A 20737-nucleotide genomic window follows, 5' to 3' on the forward strand; every position below is an offset into this window, starting at 1 on the left:
GGCCTCTTCTAGCCCCAATCCACTTCTCGGCTAGGTTGGTCTGGCGGGAAACTCTCAAGTCATTTCCTGCTCAGGCCACTGAGTTAAAATTGCAGTTGGGTCCCGATGACCTCATCTGGGTGATTTTAACATTCCACCTGCCCTGTTTACTCCCCCACTGCCTCTCTTATAGAACATTACAGCTGCCAACAGAAGCTACACTTATGTTTAACAAGCCCAGTTAGCTACTTGAAGTAGACAATTATTCTGAGAAAATCAATACAATCACTAAACTACAAATCGACTTCAATAACAGAATAAATGTAACAGCTTTTCCAAGGATATTCTAATTACATTAAATTGAAAGCTAGTCCAACACATTGAACAGTCTATAGAGAAAATGGTGAGCTGACATATGCAGGCCTGAGTAGCAAGCCTTAATACCCTGGTTCATAAACTAAGATCATCTAAAATTCAAGTTTTTATGAGATTGCATTACTTTATTACAGGGCTATTAAGGAAAGACTTACATTTATATAGCGCCGCTCATGACCTCATGATGTCCCAAAGTGCTTTACAGCCAATAATGTACTTTTGAAGTGTAGTCACAGTTGTAATGTAGGAAACGGGGCAGCCAATTTGCACACGGCAAGATCCCACAAACAGCAATGAAAGAAATGACTACATAATCTGTTTCTGGTGTTGGTTAAGGGATAAACGTCGGACAGGATACTGGGAGAATTCCTCTGCTCTTCTTCGAATAGTGCCTTTCATGTCCACCTGAGAGGGTAGACGGGGACCTCGGTTTAACGTCCCATCTGAGAGATGGCACCTCCAACAGTGCAGCGCTCCCTCAGTACTGCGCCGAAGTGTCAGCCTGGATTATGTACTCAAATCTCTGGAGTGGGAGTTGAACCCATAAACTTCTGACTCAAGAGGCGAGAATGCCACCACTGAGTCATGGCTGACACTTACTCCATACCCTAGGTGAGATTATTCATGTATCATTGAAAATTGTGCAAAGTTGCCTCGGAAGTTGCTGACTTGTTGATGAGCAATATTAAAATATCTTCACATTATCAAACAAATGGCATCAGAACTCAATTTTGCATAGAAGGAAGAATGGGATTATAGGCTGATTCATATATCTGTAGAAGTGCTAAATAATGATAGCTGTATAATATTTCTGATTATATATACACAATACATAAATGTAGAAGTGATTTACAACTATTGGCTGAAGCTTTGTGACATGATTACTGCTAATTTGGAGCATGGCTCCCACCATTCCTATACTATCAGTAGTTGAAATCTGAAACTATTAGATACTAAGGATGAGCACTGATTTTGTTTTTGAACTTGAGATTTAAGTCTGAATCCTTCCCTTCCTCATTTTAAATTGCCTGATTCAGAAGTCCATCCGTCTATTGTGCTCTGCCCTAGGGTAGGTCCTAACTCAAGTCTCACACACGAGATGCTTGAGCCACTAACAAGGGACGGGTAATTGAGGCGGTTTCCTCATGGTTTTTATCTTTGGAGTATCTTCTCCTAGTTGGGCAGCAACCAAGGCTAAAGAGCCCCACCACCTACCCTTATGATGGGGGCTGGGGGGGTGGGGATCCACACCCATCAGACATACGTACCCCCTCTGGATATCCACCCAGTACTCAGAGCCGGCGCACCGGTCTGCATTTGCCGGGGCTGTCTGGAGTGGGGCGCGAACCCAACACTTCTAACTCAGAGGCGGGAATGCTACCACCGAGCCAGAATCATGCACCTGAATCCTGTGTATCATTCAACTAGCACAATTCAGATGAATTTCTATCTTGTATTTACTTTGGAGCACATAGTCTGTTGTACAGATGGCTCCTGCTGGGATCAAGCAGATTTCTTAAACTGAATTGAAAGAGCCAATTTAACCCCCAGCGCCCAGCAGGCAACTTGGTTGAGATGGGGGGGGGGTTTGTACTGCATTCCCAACATGTTCCCGCCCCCACATCCCCCCCCCCACCACCATTTTAAAAGCCTTAAATCAGGCACAGGAAGGCCACCCAGATGAGCAGGAGCCTTATTTAAATGGCAAAGTCACATCTGAGGACTTTACTAATGTCACTGAAAGGAAGGTAGGATTTTTTTTTGCTTCTGAACCTTCATATCAAATTAACATAGCAATTGGAAAAGTTTGAATGAATTTAATCAGTGCAACTGACTTTGTGTTGCTCATGCTGAAGTCCAAACAGATTTTAAATTCTGCATACTGCCCGAAGTCTTAAAAGTGCAGATACCTGGAGATTGTCAAAAACACTTCATTATCACTTAGTTATGTATAATAGATTTCAGTATCTCAGAAACCACCTGGAATGAGCTGGATGAACATTAGCAAATGTAAATGTTTAGTTTTAAATTGACTTATCTCACTTTAAATTCATATTATAGCCATGATTTACACTACTGAAAACATACACAAAGTGTGTCACAATATGGTCACCATGTGGTTTGGTCCTGACCATGCAGATCAGCATGGTCCCAGATTTGATCACAGGAGTACCAATGGCCTCAGTGTCACCAGTCTAGGGAGAGGGGAAATTATCAGCTGGGGTTCTTCTTTTGATTGTTATCTGGTGACTCCTGCTGAAAGGTGTATATTTATGCAAGTTGAGTTAGAACAGGATCAGGTTCAGCCTACAAATGTTCACTATCCAGGCTCTCACATGGTGAGGTACTGGAGGTCCACCTGCATCAGTCCCCACCTTCGGACAAGGAGGAGAGAAACAGGACATGAAGTGAAAAAGGTGTTGCAGTGAGGTAGCTATTACAGGAAAGGTTTCTATGGATTTTCCACTGGAACGAAAGACAGAAGTAATAAATATTATACGAGAGAGGTCATGACAGATCAGGCTATGTTATAATATCTGATGCCCCCTGAACCAGGCATTCCTGCTCTGGATTTTCTGCCTCTTTTGCGGGCATGCACCCTAGATGTGACCCTAGTGGCGTAGGTGAGCGGCATTGGCAGAAAAATTAGGAATCTCGCCATTACTCTAGAAAGTCCATGGCAGAGGTTCTCAGTGGACACATCTTATGTCAAGATCATGGATTTTCAGGGGCTATATCTCTTTCTTCTATCGTGTTACTGGATAAACCTCCTTCCTCAATTTTGACTAATACATAGAACAGTCCCCATTTTGCCAGGGAAGGTGAAGAACACACTACAAAAAATAATGTTTCAACATTTTTATTATAGTTTTTTTTCCAAAAGTTTGTATTCATTTTCTGGATGGGGCAAAGATTGTGTCTGGGTCCCTGTGCCTCAAGTTTGGGCAATGCATTCTGAGTCCCCAAAAAGTCTAGTCGTAGTACATATCTCAAATTCCTGGGGCTCTAGTGGAATTTGACTTGGCAACAGGCTTTATTTCACATTGAATTTTTGAAGTTGGATTTGTATGATTTACATTTTACACCCGCTGAATCTGAAGTCCAAGTTCAACTGAATATTCAACATTTTGAAAATGTGCACTGAATCCAAATCTAAAAATGCAATTTTCAGCTGCGTCAGGATGACATTGTTTAATAGAAACTTTAAAGTGGAAAATTAAACAGGATCCTGGTGTTGATTGATTGATAATTGGTAGTCAATTCCACTCTCAGAATACAAATAGACCACATGCCACAAATCCTGATCAATGCTCTATGTTCTGTATCTCGGTCTCCTGGACAACAGAACCAAACCTATCTCCCTGTGCTATGGGTTGATTAGGATAGATCTTTAATCCTCCAATGAAAGGAATGAACTTTTGCAAATAAGAAAAGGATGAATGACAAGTACCTTTATGAGAATTTGTGGTGAAGAATTAGCACCATAGAAGTGGTGTTCATTAATGAAGATTAGCAGAAAGATTATGAAAATCACGTGATTTTAATTGCCTGCTGATTGTGCCTAAATCCACTTCAACCCCACATTGTAAAAACATCATTTAAAATTCAAAATTGATGTTACTTATGTTCTTAAATGCACCATATACGCAAACTGATTTTTCTGTATGAGTTGTGCTCGGTAAAGGCTGACCTTGAGTTTATGAAAGAAATCCATTATCGTTCTGCATTTGAATAATCCCTCTGTTCTCTATTAAATCATTGAAACTTTCCACTCATACACCAGAGCCATGTGAATTCTTTACCCAGAGAGCGGTTAGAATGTGGAATTTGCTACCGCATGGAGTAGTTGAGGTGATTAGCATTGTTACATTTAAGGGGAAGCTAGATAAGTACATGAGGGAGAAAGGAATAGAAGGACATGCTGATAGGGTTGGATGAAGTAGGGAGGGAGGAGGCTCGTGTGGAGCATAAACACGGCATGGACCTGTTGGGCTGAATGGCCTGTTCCTGTGCTGTAAATTCTATGTAATTCTATGTAAGACGTTTAAGTGCTGAAAGGATTTACAATACATGGACAGAAAATATCTGTTATAGGAGTCGTGTTCACTTACTACTGAAATGCTTGGTAAAAGCATTCCTAAAATTGTTTATAACCAGGTGCGACTTAGTACATCAGGCAAAACAAATTCTTAACACTGTATACAAAATAATTAATAGCTTAGTGCCACTATTTTAAAAATGACCTTGAGGCATGTTAGTACTTACCACATACTATAATACCATATGTTATGCTTTCATCAAAGTGCTTACATAAGTTATTTGTTTGTCACCATTTATTCTGAGTCTTAGACTTTAATAGCACAGAGGGAAATCATTCAGTTCATCACATCGACACCAGCTCTCTGAAGAACTGTCCACACAGTCTTATTTCCCAGCCCGCTCCCCTCACCCTTTTGATTTCATTCTTTTTCAAATATTTATCCAATTCTCTTTTAAAAGCTATTAGGCATTATGCATTCCATGTCCGAACAGACTTCTCCATAAAATAAATTTTCCTAGCCTTTCCCTTCATTCACGATGATCTTAATTAGAGTCATAGAGTTATACAGCACGGATAGAGGCCCTTCGGCCCATCGTGTCCGCGCCGGCCATCAGCCCTGTCTACTCTAAAATTGTCTGCCCTTTCGTTATAGAATCACCAACCAGGCAAAAATATTATTTTCATAATGACTTCATCAAAACCCCTCATCATTTTGAACATCACTACCACATCTCTTTTTAGCTTTCTTTGTTCCCTTGGAAAAAACTTTGGTTTATCTCGTCTCCTCACAACTAAAGCCTTTCATTATGGTATTATCTCTTCTGTACCCTGTCTATTGCCTTCCCATCTTAAAGTAGGACTTCCTTACTGGACACACTATGCTTACTGTGACCTAAACAGTGGTTTGTATAGGGTAACATAACCTCTTTCCCTCTTTGCTACATACCCCTTTCTATAAAACCTAGGATTCCATGTGAGTTTTTTTTTAAAAAGCAGATTTGTTAACTTGTCCTCCCACTTTTAAAAAAGTGTGCATCTGATCCCCTAAGTTTCTCTGCTCTTTTATTCCTTTTAAAATGTTGTCATTATTTCTCCTTATTCTTCCTCCCAAAATGTATCACCTCACATTTCTCTGAATAAAATTTCATATGACGTTTATCTGTCCAAAGTACGAAGCGGTCTATATTCATCTGTGTTGCCTGCCAATGCTATTTAAACTGAGGAGAGCAATGGTTTGAATAGTGACCCCTGTGAGACACCACTACTTACAGTAATAATAATAAAAACAGTTTCAGATTCAGAGTTCTGGCGAAAGGTCATCGACCTCAAACGTTAACTCTGTTTCTTTCTCCACAGATGCTGCCTGACTTGCTGAGCATTTCCAGCATTTTCTGTTTTTATTTCAGATTTCCAGCATCCACAGTATTTTACTTTTGATCACTATTTACATCCGTCCAGTCTGGAAAACATCCATGAACCACAGCTCCCTGTATTTTGCCCTTTAACTAACTTCCTATCCATACAATCCCTTTAATACGGTGCATTTTAATTTTAGCAACATCTTTTGAAAATCCATATGCATAACATCCACTAAAGTTCCTTTATCAATATACCATTCTTTCCTTACAGAACTATATTTCTGGATATGACTTGTCTTTTATAAATCTGTGCTGAATGTCCTTAATTAACCATGTCTTTCTACATGAGTGGTAATTCTATCCGATATAATTAGAAGCTTATCCACTATTAATGTTAGGTTGACTGGTTGAAAGTAACCCAATTTATTACCTCTTTAACAGAGGTATTACTTTGGTGAGTCTAGCACACTTTCCATATCCAAGAATTTTTTTATAATGAATATCTATAAAATATACAATTTACCTCATAGAAATAAAGAACTTGCATCTATATAGAACCTTATCACATCCTAAAGACGTCTCAAAACTCTTTAAAGGCAATTATTTTTATTATTTTTTGTATTGTAATAATGTTGTTATGTAGGCAAATGCAGCAGTCAAATTTGTACACAGCAAGGTCCCATAATCAGCAATGCAATAAATAACCAGTTAATCTGTTTTGGTGGCATTGGCTGAGGGAGGATATTGGCCAGGGCACTAGGAAAACTCATTGCTATTCCTCAAACTGCACCATGGGATCTTTTTACATCCACCTGAACAGGCAGACGAGGCCTTGGTTTAACACCTCATTCAAAAGATAGCACTTCTGACATTGCAGCATGCCTTCAGTACTGCATGAAGTATCAACCTATGTGAATGTGCTCATGTCCTGCAGCCCACAACTTTCTGAATCACGAGGTGAAAGTAACAACAAATAAAAACTCCATATGGTTCCTCAAAATGACAGACAGGAATGTCAGAAATCCTTTGGCTTTGAAATTATGCTGCATGAATATTTGCAAACAAATACTTTCATATGAAATGCTTTTGTTCACTCTATTAGTGGAGGTATTAACCCACTTATTTAAATGACTTTACATCTCCATTGAAATAGTGGACAAAGGAATTTAATATAAATGCATTAAGTATTCACAACCTAATATTCACCCAATGTAATTTGAAGACCATTGTGTGAGAACCTGGTTTATTTCAATTAATCCATCTCAGTGCCAGTTATATATATAAATCATGAATCCCCAAACTGTCACTATTTAAAACTGCCACTGCTGGATATAAACTTTCAAAATTAGTTACCGAGATACACAAGATGCCTCTGTTAAACACTTCTAACTAATACTTCAGGTCTTGAAACAATCTGTTTGATTATTTTTTTTTATTCATTCATAGGATGTGGGTGTCGCTGGCGAGGCCAGCATTTATTACCCATCCCTAATTGCCCTTGAGAAGGTGGTGGTGAGTTGACTTCTTGAACCACTGCAGTCCGTGTGGTGAAGGTTCTCCCTCAGTGCTGTTAGGTAGGGAGTTCCAGCATTTTGACCCAGCGACGATAAAGGAACGGCAATATATTTCCAAGTCAGAATGTTGGGTGACTTGGAGGGGAATGTGCAGGTGGTGTTGTTCCCGTGTGCCTGCTGCCCTTTTCCTTCTAGGTGGTAGAGGTTGCGGGTTTGGGAGGTGCTGTCGAAGAAGCCTTGGCGAGTTGCTGCAGTGCATCCTGTGGATGGTACACCGCAGCCACAGTGCGCCGGTGGTGAAGGGAGTGAATGTTTAGGGTGGTGGATGGGGTGCCAATCAAGCGGGCTGCTTTGTCCTGGATGGTGTCGAGCTTCTTGAGTGTTGTTGGAGTTGCACTCATCCAGGCAAGTGGAGAGTATTCCATCACACTCCTGACTTGTGCCTTGTCGATGGTGGAAAGGCTTTGGGGAGTCAGGAGGTGAGTCACTCGCCGCAGAATACCCAGCTTCTGACCTGCTCTTGTAGCCACAGTATTTATGCGACTGGCCCAGGCTGATGAGATGAACATTTCCTCTCAGATAGTTTAATGAGCCCAAGAAAAAGGAGTTGTCAGTTTTAACTCAGTTTCCAGTGGGTGTAGGACCACAGCACAAACCGATTATAATTCAGCACTAATTAGTAAATTCAGCAATTCATAGAATTTTACAGCACGGAAAGAAGCCATTCGGCCCATCGCGTTTGCTCTGCCAATTAACTGTGTGGTATCTGATGGGAGTGCGCGATGCTGAGGCTTAATGGAATAAATAGTAAAATGTTGAGTTCACTATACTGCCTTCTCGTATCTCAATGAACAAGTGAATATTAAAACAAAGCAGTATAAAAAATCCTCTTACTGTTTTCAAAGGGCTTAACTGCTGACTCAACTAAGAAGGTGACCACCAAATAAAAGTTTTATGTTATATGCAACTTGAATTTATATCGCACCTTTAACGTAATAAAATATCCCAAGGTGCTTCACAGGAGTGTTATCAAACAAAATGTGACACATAGTTCCATATATATACATATCCATACAGTGCTTTAACACTAGCCTGACCCTAGTATGTGTACAATAAATCCAGCATTTGTGTCTCATACAGGGGCTGAATGCTGTTTGTTCAGTAGGCATACAGCGTTTATACAGCTGTGTATCTCTCTGAGATGCAAGATAAATGCATATTGGCCCCTCCATCACCAGCACAGCTTGTACTGTTCTTGAATGTCAGCTTCATGGTGAGTATACAATTTGCCAAGTTTACAGCAGGAGCTAAAATTGAAAAATGCTTGAGCCAATCAGTACCAGATGGGAGTAAACTGTCAGCCTTTAGTCCATGTACACTGTACAGTACTTGTAACAGACAATATTTGTGAAATCTTATTTAGTCCTGAAAGAGGAAAGAAACAACACTTTCCTCGTACCTAGTGGCAGTGATGACTTATTAAAATCACAGATTTATGCCAACTACTCTCTTGAAGGAATTAGCTTTTTTGTTTGTGTAATTCTTCAATTCAATTTTCATTTGAGATCTAATGTGGGGAGATGAGATTGAAACCTTTCAAAAAAAAAATGCCCTTGCTGGGCCTAATGTAATTTTCCTGTTTCTAAGAATTCTAATATATTCTTCTCCACCATACAAAAAGCTTCAGTTTGCACATTTGTCTAAATTTACACCCATTTACTAATAAACAAGGAACAAACAGGCCGCACTCCCAAACTTTAAAGTACCCAACACCTACCTCATCTCTTTCGACTGCAAGACAGACCAATTTGAAGGCAAGTAGATTGAACAGACAGCAACAGAATCTACTACTGAGTTCCCTGTACTCCAAAACAAGTATGGTCTTGCTGTCCAGGAGTCAACATGGCTTCCTGTAGCAGCATCAATACAGCACTCAGACAGCTGTGACTAGATATTTGATTTGTTCCTTTTGCGCTGTTAAGGCGCCGATTGAAATAAAGTAGGGGAAATGTGTGTGCATATGCAGCCATTTTCTTGATTTCCGCTACCTATATTTTCAGCCCGTAGAGAAGCAGCAGATCAGTAATGTGAAAATCACTACATGACAATGGTAATGACAGAGTCTGTTTGTTTTCTATCTGCTGTTCCAAGAAACCACTGGCAGTAATAAACAGTGTGATTTAATGAAGCAGCAGGAAAGCAGACATAAGATTCAACACAAATCTCACTTTCCCCACCACAAAATAAGATGATAACATTATGTACAGGTACTACTTCAGACTGGGGAACAGAAGAGTCCAAAATTCGGATTCTCCTGTCCAGACTGCATGTCCATGGTTTTAGCATGGCGGATGGAGCTCAGCGGGTGGGAAACCTGGAAATAATTTGAACGTGTCGGGTTGAGTGATCGCAACTCAATTGAAGGCGCTTAATTTTACTTCCGGGTTTCGTGTCGCCAAGCTGCGCAGCGGGCGTACTGCACACCTGCATGACGTGATGTGAACGTCACTATTTAAAGGGCCAATGCAAAAATGGATTTTGAAGGAGAAAGGAGGAAACATCGAGATGTAAGGACATGGAGTAAAGGCAGCACCCAGGTTCACTGACGCATCTCTTGAGGTTGTTGTACGAAGCAGCAGGAAGGTGCTGTACCCAGCTGATAGTAGGAAGAAACCTGCTTCTGCCACCAAGAAGGCATGGCTGAAGGTGGCAGATGAGGTGAGCAGCAGAAGCATGGTGTCCAGGTCTTGGATGTAGTGAACGAAACATTTTAATGACCGAGCCAGGTCAGCAAAAGTGAGTACATTTGCTGGTTCACCCACATCCTGTTCTGTTCAACAACCCGCAACCCCCCTCACCGCGCCCCCAGCACGCCTACTCCATCACATCACTCCTCACACCCAGTTAAGTTTCAGCAGCAACCATCCTCCACTTTCTATGCACTTCTTCAACTGGCCATTTATTCACCCACCACTGCAACTCACCCAGTCCTCATGCAATGTAATGTATCTGTCTGATAGTCATCCTCTGGTGCATCTGTTTGATGGTCAGCCTCACCGAAAGCATTCATAGGGTGAATATGTCACCTTCAGTCATTCATAGGTCTGTTGTTTGTCCTCTTATTGGAGAAGAGAGCGCAAAGTGCAAGGGAGAGGACCAGAACTGGAGGTGGTCCTCCACTTATAGTGGAGCTGACAGATGTGGAGGAGGAGGCCGTGGAAATAAGTTGGACTGTTGCATGTGATCCGTTGGAGATGGAGAGACTGGCAACCCACAGACGGCCGGTGACAGAACTCTAACATCTTTCACACACATGATGAATTGATTTTATCAATGATTGAACTGTTCCAGACCTCAGTGTAGTCATTGGAAAGATTATCACTTCTCTGATGCATAATTAATACCTGTTTCTGTTGTCTTCCAGGGTCTTCACGCCTTCAAGAAGAATCTGCCAAAATGGCAGAGAGTGATTGCTCAGAGGGTCTCATTCCTTCTAAGGGTGCACTGTCACAGGGCATACAGTCACCCACCAGCGCAGATAATCGCACTTCATGTTAAACAGTCAGTTGGGTTGTCATCTGGTGATTCACCACTCACAAGTGAGCAAGAGCAGACACTGTGGAGAGTCTGCATCGAGGGACACGCTCCTCTCCAAGCTCTGCTCAGCTGGACACAGATGCTAAACCCCGGGGGCCTTTGTTGAGGTACTGGAAAATGTGCCATGTGCACTCTCCACAAAAGCAGAGAGGATGGAGGAGTCCAACTCCAACACTAGTGGATTGTTGTCGCAGGTAAGTGCAAGAACGTCTGCAATGGAGAGAGTGGCAGCCTCCATTGAGCTTCAAGTGTGGTTCTCAAATGACTCCATGCAGGCCATGACAATGGCCGTGGAGACTCTGGATTCCAACATGTCTGCTGCCTCTAAACAGGCTGACAGATACCTTATCCTTACAACGAGGTACGTCTGCTCACCAAACTGCTTTCCGACAAACAGCCAATTAAGTATTTTTGAAGTGTAGTCACTGCTGTCAAGTAGGAATCGCAGCAGTCAATTTGCACACAGCAAGGCCCCACAAATAGTACTGAGATAATGACCAGATAATCTGTTTTAGTGATGTTGTTTCAGAGATAAATGTTGGCCAGGACAACGAGGAGATCTCCCCAACGCTTCTTTGAATGGTATCATGCGATCTTTTACGTTCACCTGAGGACAGAGGGAGCCTCGATTTAACGTCTCATCTGAATGACGGCACCTCCGACAGTGCAGTACTATCAGCCTAGATTTTGTGCTCAAGTCTCTGGGGGGGACTTGAACCTACAACTTTCTGACTCAGAGACGAGAGTGCTAGCGACTGAGTGACAGCTGAAACAACTGTCAGTCATATACAAACTGAACCAATCTCACAACATGTTTGTTTAAACTATTCTTCTCCCCAGCCTTTAATCAATTAAACTTTCAACATTGTATCAAATTAAACTTGGTACAGGACCCTGAAGAGCAGCCAGTTCTTTTTAAAACTGCTTATGTACTGTGATTGGATTTAAAGGAAGTTGTCATGCCTAAACAAGCCAAAACACCTGGGGGCCGAATTTTGGGTGAAGGGGTGGGTGCTTCTGGGCCGGGGGAGCTCCGAAAATGGCTGAAATACCGAGCGGGTTCGGAACCCGGCTCCAACCCGTTGACTTCCGGGTTCCCCATTGATGCGTCCGGCCTCCCGAATGCGGAAGTCCCAGCGGCAATTAAAGCCGGCGGGATGATAATTTGCATAGTTTGTCCGTTGGTGAGGTAATTGAACTACTTGATTGACTTGACATTTTGGCAGGGGTGCGATTTTGAAGCATCCTCAGTGTGTTTCCCGTGCTGTGGGAAACACTCCCTGTTGCACAAATGTGTTTCAGCCAGCAGTCAGTGGGAGATGCAAATGCTAATTTGACAGATGGGAAGAAAGCGTCATTTATTGCAGCAGAGCACTCTGACACTTCAGACAAAGTTTTGGCTGCAAGACCTTTGTGTTTTCACTCAAAATTCTCACTTTCCACCCAAAACTCTGCTGCTCAAACATATGTAATTACTTTGCGGACCACCTCAAACTGGCACCATCAGGATGGGGGGGCAACATGGCTGCATTCACCACCACATCCGAGGACGAGCAACATCACCAGCCTCACCAGGCATGACGTCCACCTCCGCCATGTGGAGCTCCACAACACAGTGCTGCATCACAGGCACCTGCACAAGAGCACAGAGGGCACCAACAGAGAGAGCGACGTCGCAGGAGGCACCACCCTCGCAACAGGGTCTACACACCGAGGCTTAGCTTCCTGGACCTCTCTAAGGAGCAGTGCATACGGAGGCTCAGAGTCAGTCGTCAGGTAGTCGCAGACATCTGCAGCCTCCTTCATGCCGAGGTGCTCCTGGCTGGGCCAAGCAGCATCTCCTTACCTGTCGCTGACAAAGTCACCACTGCCCTCAACTTCTTCACCTCCGGATCATTCCAGGGTGCCACCGGAAACATCGTCGGGGTCTCTCAGTCGTCTGCACACAAGTGCATAAGGCAGGTCACCAACGGCTTGTTTCACAGGGCCTCGCACTACGTCAATTTCCCCATGGACGACCTCAGCCAGACGGAGAAGGCAGTGGGATTCCACGCTGTGGCTGGCTTCCCACGGGTGCAGGGTGTAATCAATTGCACCCATATAACAATACGAGCACCTCCACACGAGCCAGGACTGTTCATCAACAGGAAGGGCTATCACTCCATCAACAATCAGCTCGTTTGTGACCACCGCAAGAGATTCCTTCACCTGTGCACCAGATACCCTGGCAGCTGCCATGATTCCTTCATCCTCCGGGAATCCAACATCCCGCCCCTCTTCCACGCACCGCACACCTGTAAGGGCTGGCTCCTCAGGGACAAGGGATACCCCCTGTACACGTGGCTCGTGACACCTCTGAGGAACCCCACCATCGAGCAACAGCGTTGATATAACGACAGACACATCGCTACCATGTCCACAATTGAGCATGCTGTAGGGCTGCTCAAGATGCGCTTCAGGTGCCTTGATTGTTCTGGGGGAGCGCTTCAGTACGCACCAGACAGAGTGGGACGCATTATAGTCGGGTGTTTTGCCCTGCACAACATGGCAGGGGTGCCGCTTGAGTAGGCCCCATCCACATCTGCCACCCACATTGAGGAGGAGGAGGAGGTGCAGGAGGAGGAACAATCCATGGGCAGAAGAGCGGCTCATCTGGCTCCTCGTGAGGCCAGGGAGTCACTGATACGTGAACGGTTCTCCTAACATCAGACAGTGTGAAGAGTCCAGTAGTCACACCACCTGGACAGAGCAGTGCCCACACCAGCAAACCCCCCCCGCCCCTCCACTGCACAAAACAGTCTTGCAACTACACATACGCCCACTGTAGAGTGACCCATTGGGTGGCATCAAGTATCAGCGTTCATGGTGAACCTCATGAAAGGGCCCTATTACAGAAGCCAGTCAAGCATGGCCAAGACGTGGCAGTAGTAGTGACAATGATAATGTGAGTTTTACAAAAAGCAAATATAAATAAAAAACATGACCAACTGTCAAACACCCATGTACATCCCCTTCCTGCTTACAAAACCTTCGCCTTTCATTTCCGGCTACTTCTACGTGGTGCATCCCCTGTGGCTGCAGCAGAGATAGTGGCAGGTTGCTCTTGTTCATGCCCTGATCGATTAGATGCTTTGGGCCTACGCCCTCTGGGTTTTGGTGCCCATGAGGGCCCCTCCAAAGACTGCTCCACCTGCACCTGTGCAGGGGCAGACTCGACCACCTGGAGAGGAGGCAGCATTAGGGGTACTGGTTGAGAGCGGGGCAACGGGTGAGATGTGGGGGCGCTTTGAGTGGCGTCCCCACTTCCATATCCTCTTTCGCCATCATCCCTCCCCTGGACCAGGCCCACATCACTCCTACCACTCTGCTGGACGATAGTTTGGAGGACATGCGTGAAGCCTTGTAAGGCCAGTGCTAGTGTATCTGCCTGCCTGTTTCAGGTGGTAGAAAGTTGCTCACCCTATGTCCGAACGTCCGAATGGACTTGGTTGTGAGCCGTGCTTGAAACTCCATGGAGGATAGCCTTCCCTCCATTGCAGTCATTCCTGTACTCACCTATGACACTATCTCAGCGATGCCCTCATGTCCCTGTGACAGTATCTCAGAGATTCCCTCCATTACCTGTGCCACCATTCCACTCATGCAGGAGTTGGACTCCTCCATCCTCTGTGCTATTGCGGAGAGTGCGCATGGCACCTGTTCCAGTACCTCGCAAATATCAGCTGTCCCTCGATCATTCTCCTTTTAAAGGATGGCCCCCAGGGTTCAACATCTGTGTCCAGCTGAGCAGAGCCTGGAGAGGAGTGCTCCCACCGATGCGGACTCTCCACATCTGCCCCTGCCACCAGTGTCTGCTCGTGCTCTTATGTGTGTGGTAACTCACCATGTGCGACCCCAACTAACTGCGGACTGGGACCCCCCGAGGTGTGTATCTGTGCTGGTGGATGGCTCGTTAAGATGTGACGGTGCCCCCTCAGAGGCCGGCAGGTACTCTGAGGAATCGCCCTCTGACATCACAGCGGTCACTGAAGGCCCTGTAAGAGAACAGAAGGCAATATTAAGCATGATCACAGATGTGTCATGTTGTGCTGAGCATACTGAGGTGCTGAAGATGGCAAGGCATGTTAACATCAATTCATATTGTGTGTGATGAATGTTAAAGTTCTGTCACCAGACCTTTGTCAGGTGCCAGTCTCGGCGTCCCCGACGGACAGGCACTCGAGGCTGCGGCTCTGCTCCAGCGCCTCCTGCTCCGCGTCTGTGAGGATGTTGCTGCTGCTGGTGACCTCCTCTGCCCCTCCTGTCCTCGCCCTCTCCCGTGCATTCTGGGCTCTCTTTTCCTGTAAGGGGAGACAGTACAGACGCATGAGTGAGTGATGGTGACATGGCCAACCGATTAATGCATTGGTTTGGGTGGGGCTGACCGTGAAAGAGATGCATCAGGGTGTGAGTATGAGACAGAGCCATGACATTGTATGTGGATTGGGTTGAGTGGTAGTGGTGGGGTGAGTAGTGGGGAGGTGAGGAAGTGCTGAGGAAGTGCAGGTAAGTTGAGGATGAGCCTTAAGTGGGTGTGAGGAGTGATGTGATAGACTAGTGTTGGCAGTGCAGAATGAGTTGGGGGGTGGGGGCGGTGATGTGGAAGACAGAGTGTGGGAGAATGAGTAAGTGTACTCACTTTGGCTGACCTAGTTAGGTTATTAAAACGTTTCCTGCACTGGACCGAGGTGCACGAGATGTTGCTGCTGCTGGTGACCTCCTCTGCCACCTCGAGCCAGGCCTTCTTGGTGGCAGAGGCAGGCCACTTCCTCCCGTCCGCCGGGTAAAACACATCCCTCCTCCTCCTCCTCACTCCATCCAGTAGCACCTGGAATGCAGCATTGCTAAATCTTGGAGCAGCCTTTTCCCTGTGCTGCTCCATTGTGCTGTGTGGGTGTTTGTTCCAGGAGCAGCCATTGGAGGACTGCCCCTTTAAATAGAGCTCCTCCAGCTGACAGCCCGCTGCGCAGCTTTCGGACGGCAAACCTGGAAGTCACGTTTAGTGGCTCCAGTGACCTGCGATTGTGTGTGAAATGGACAGGTTTTATTGGGCGGTTTACCCACGCGCCGTATCGAACCCCCCCACCCCTCGCTGCATTCCGCCTCCCCGCTAATATCGGGGCCCTAGTTTATGTCACAGGCACAATCAGTGGTTTCAGCAGGAATATTTTCAAGGGTGGGGGGCGGGGGTTTGGGGGAAGAGGGTTGGAGATGGGCTTACCAGGCCAAACAAAACTACTTCAAAAAGTCTATTTATCAAATAGGAATTTCAAATAAGGTTCAAATAGAAACATCATTACATCCATTAATCTAACAGTTCAAATGAAAAGATAAAAGTCTTGTCGGACAAAATCTTTAAAGCACGAAGTCCAAGGGAGTGATTTTAGGAGGCAATTGCGGGTGTGTTGGGGGCAGGGGGGGCTCCGAAAATCCCGTTCAGGTTTGAAAGCCGGCTCCAACCCGCCGACTTCCGAGTTTCCCAGGGACCCACCTGTGTGCCTGCAGGCGACCCAAGAATGGAAATCCTGCCGGCATTTAAAGCTGATGGGATGACAGTTAAAGAGCCAAATATACCTCATTGAGGTACTTAAGGCACTTTACCTGTGACAGAGTAAGTCATTAGAATCATTTTTTTTTAAACTTACCTTGGCTGCTTGCCCACCGCTTCTGAAGGGGCGGAGCAGGGAACAAGAAACTAAATAAATTAAATGAAAAACCATGGAAGCAAGTGAAAACACTAAATGAACCTACCTTTTCACCCTGCTCCGATGTCTGATGTCTCCCACTCCGATGTCCCCCTCTTCACTCCCCTGATCTTCCCCCAATAGCTCCCTCTTCACCCCCACTGATCTTCCCATCTTCACCCCCGCCCCTCGTTCTTCAGGCTGGCTGCCAGGCGTGAAAACCGGAGAGGACGTTAATTATCATCAATCAACATGGGTAAGATAGGTATAGAGGGATATGGGCCAAGTACAGGCAATTGGGACTAGCTTAGTGGTATAAACTGGGCGACATGGACATGTTGGGCCGAAGGGCCTGTTTCCATGTTGTAAACTTCTATGATTCTATGATTCTAACATGCGATCGTGTCGGAAGCATCAAGCTTTATTCATGCGGGTTTGCCACGCACACCTTCATCCTCCCCCCTGCCACCTGCCAACCCCCCACCATTGTAAAATCAAGCTCCAAGTGTCGATTTTGAGTCACTAGACTCTCAATAACTTCTCTACTACACACTGCAGTGTCCCAGTAAACATTTAGAAGCACAAGCCCAACCAATGGTTGAATTAGCTCTGGAAGAACATCCATTGTTTCTGTGTTCTTATCAAGCAATGCAAGGCGTGTTTTTTCGAACATACGAGCGATCCAATAAATAAAATTTCGGGGGGTGTTTGAACACCGATGCCCCTGGGCACCATCTATGAAAAAGTATTTCACAAACCATTTTTAAAAATCTGAGAAAGAAGAGCCAGAACAATACATACTTTTTATTATAATATTATGTGCACGTGACATGACAATGTATTTTCATTTGATTGCGTTCATTTATGACTGTAAAAATCTTAAAATTTTAAGTTTGCCAATTAGTTTTTTTTCCCATTAAGACAGTGACCCCTTTAAGTAACTAGAAATGTGGAAAATTGCCCAGGTATGTCCTGTCCACAAAAAGCAGGACAAATCCAATCATCAGCAAAGTGATGGAAGGTGTCGTCGACAATGCTATCAAGCGACACTTACTCACCAATAACCTGCTCACCGATGCTCAGTTTGGGTTCTGCCAGGACCACTCAGCTCCAGACCTCATTACAGCCTTGGTCCAAACATGGACAAAAGAGCTCAATTCCAGAGGTGAGGTTTGAGTGACTGCCCTTGACATCAAGGCAGCATTTGACCGAGTGTGGCACCAAGGAGCCCTAGTAAAATTGAAGTCAATGGGAATCAGGGGGAAAACTCTCTAGTGGCTGGAGTCATACCTAGCACAAAGGAAGACGGTAGTGGTTGTTGGAGGCCAATCATCTCAGCCCCAGGGCATTGCTGCAGGAGTTCCTCAGGGCAGTGTCCTAGGCCCAACCATCTTCAGCTGCTTCATCAATGACCTTCCCTCCATAAGGTCAGAAATGGAGATGTTCGCTGATGATTGCACAGTGTTCAGTTCCATTCGCAACCCCTCAAATAATGAAGCAGTCTGAGCCTGCATGCAGCAAGACCTGGACAACATCCAGGCTTGGGCTGATAAGTGGCAAGTAACTTTCGCACCAGACAAGTGCCAGGCAATGACTATCTCCAACAAGACAGAGTCTAACCACCTCCCCTTGACATTCAACAGAATTACAATTGCCGAATCCCCCACCATCAACATCCTGGGGGTCACCATTGACCAGAAATTTAACTGGACCAGCCATATAAATACTGTGGCTACAAGAGCAGGTCAGAGGCTGGGTATTCTGCAGTGAGTGACTCACCTCCTGACTCCCCAAAGCCTTTCCACCATCTACAAGGCACAAGTCAGGAGTGTGATGGAATACTCTCCACTTGCTTGGATGAGTGCAGCTCCAACAACACTCAAGAAGCTTGACACCATCCAGGACAAAGCAGCCCACTTGATTGGCACCCCATCCACCACCCTAAACATTCACTCCCTTCACCACCGGCGCACTGTGGCTGCAGTGTGTACCATCCATAGGATGCACTGCAGCAACTTGCCAAGGCTTCTTCGACAGCACCTCCCAAACTCGCGACCTCTACCACCTGGAAGGACAAGAGCAGCAGGCACATGGGAACAACACCACCTGCACTTTCTCTTCCAAGTCACAAACCATCCCGACTTGGAAATATATCTCCGTTCCTTCATCGTCGCTGGGTCAAAATCCTGGAACTCCCTTCCTAACAGCACTGAGGGAGAACCGTCGCCACATGGACTGCAACGGTTCAAGAAGGCGGCTCACCACCACCTTCTCAAGGACAATTAGGGATGGGCAATAAATGCCGGCCTTGCCAGCGACGCCCACATCCCATGAACGAATAAAAAAAAATTGGAAAATCCACAACTGTCCTGGTGAAATAATAAGGACTGTTTACTTGTCAAAATGTAACTTCTACATGGAATTTCAACATTGAAACCAGCCATTCAGCCTAACCAGCAGGGTTGGTTTTATCCTTCATATGAGCAGTAGTCCTATTCCCATGTTCCCACAATGTTCCAATATCCCATTATCCCCCTTTCCTTCAATTGCCTATCTAACCTATTCTTAATGGTTGACATGATCTCTGCTTCCATCGCCTCATAACCCTGTGTAAAAAAAGTTCTGCTTTTTGTCCTAAATCTCTTACGTGTAATCTTATATCTGCATCCCCTCATTCCAGACCCATTAGCCACTGGTAACAGTTTGTTTATATCTACTCTGACCCATCCCTTCATAATTTTAAATACCAATACCAAATCGTCCCTTAATCTTCTCTGTTCTAATGCAAACAGACCCAAATTTTGAAGTCTTCCTTTGTATTTACTTTTCCCCATACCTGGCAGCATCCTGGTGAATCTATGCTGTACTGTTTCTATTGTCTCAATGTCCTTCCTATAAAGTGGAGCCCAAACTGCACGCAGTCCTCCAACTGAGGTCTTACTAAGGTTTTATACAGATCCTAATCCAATATTGTCCTGAGCTAGAAAAGTCAGTCATATTGATCTGCTTGAAATATATTGGGGCTTTTGTACATATCTCATGCACTGCTTTGTGTCCTGTATTTGTTTTTTCTATACATTGTACAATAATGTTCTTTGCTGTATTCCATTCATTTGTACAGCCATTGCAGTTATTACTGTATTAATAACTCCTATGCATATTATACCATGATTCCAGATCAAAGTTTCTGAAAACTGTGTTTACAATACCTATTGTTTCCACATCTTGCAGCAGTAGCAAATTATAAGTGTTATATACTAGGGTGAAGCAGTCTCCAATTTGGAAAATTTGCTACCAATCATACAACATAAAATTATGACCAAGGTGATGAGTGAATAGAATTTTTGGCAAAATCTTAGAAAGAATTGACTTTAATCCAAATTATTTGTTGACATAAATATTATCTTTCCATGTGACAAAATGATGATTTAATTCGGGCATCACTGAACATCCCAGTGGTCGACAGCTAACCCTGCTGTTCTTATTACAGTCTTACACATTATTTGAACTGTAACTGTTATGATTTAGGCTCTCTCCCAGTAGCTTTTATTTCTGTTCATTGAAAAAGTCATCTTCTATGAGCATGGACTTGCTACGGAACAAAATGTCTAGGATAGCAGGTTACAGAGTGAATAATGAACCCTTTCTGCCACGGTTACAGTTGGGAGCAAGAGAAGCCCCAAGAACATTTCCAGAGTAAATTGTCTTGGGATGGAAATTCAAGTTGTATCCTACCTCTAGATTGCATACTAAGGTTGAGATCAATTTAATTAATATATATTTTTTCTTAAACAGACCTCATTATTTTCCCTTCCTTAACATAGGAGCATGAGCTTTCTCGCACCACTACTATTAGCACCCCAGTTGAGATCATGTACAGCACAGGGAAGGCGTCAAGCCTGTGACCATCAGTTAATGGCTTACAGGACTAAGCGAGTTTACAGTACTTGTACACTAAGGCAATGTTCAAAGATTGCTTTTTTCTGCATGCTGCAATTTGTCCTTTTATTTCTCTTGCAGCTTAAGCTACTTTCCGCAATACTTTCCTGCACAGTCACAAATGAAAATTCACCAATAAATGTATGGAAACAACATAAGTACTCAAAGTTATAACATAATATAATAAATGCTGGCCATACAATTTCCCAT

The 20737-nt window shown here is 44.5% G+C and overlaps 1 protein-coding gene across 9 annotated transcripts in view; it reads right to left on the reverse strand.

Moving 5' to 3' along the window:
* The window catches only part of LOC137327994 (leucine-rich repeat-containing protein 4C-like), a 542247-nt gene that overhangs the window by 187871 nt on the left and 333639 nt on the right, over positions 1-20737 (reverse strand). The window contains exon 1 of one of the 9 annotated variants that reach the window (XM_067994042.1): positions 10673-10690. The exons of the other annotated variants lie outside the window; for them this stretch is intronic. The gene's annotated coding sequence lies outside the window, so the exon portion shown is untranslated. Of the gene's footprint in view, positions 1-10672; positions 10691-20737 lie in introns of those variants that run through there. 9 annotated transcript variants of the gene reach the window in all.

Source organism: Heptranchias perlo, chromosome 12, assembly GCF_035084215.1.
Source record: "Heptranchias perlo isolate sHepPer1 chromosome 12, sHepPer1.hap1, whole genome shotgun sequence".
NCBI classification, from domain to species: Eukaryota; Metazoa; Chordata; class Chondrichthyes; order Hexanchiformes; family Hexanchidae; genus Heptranchias; species Heptranchias perlo.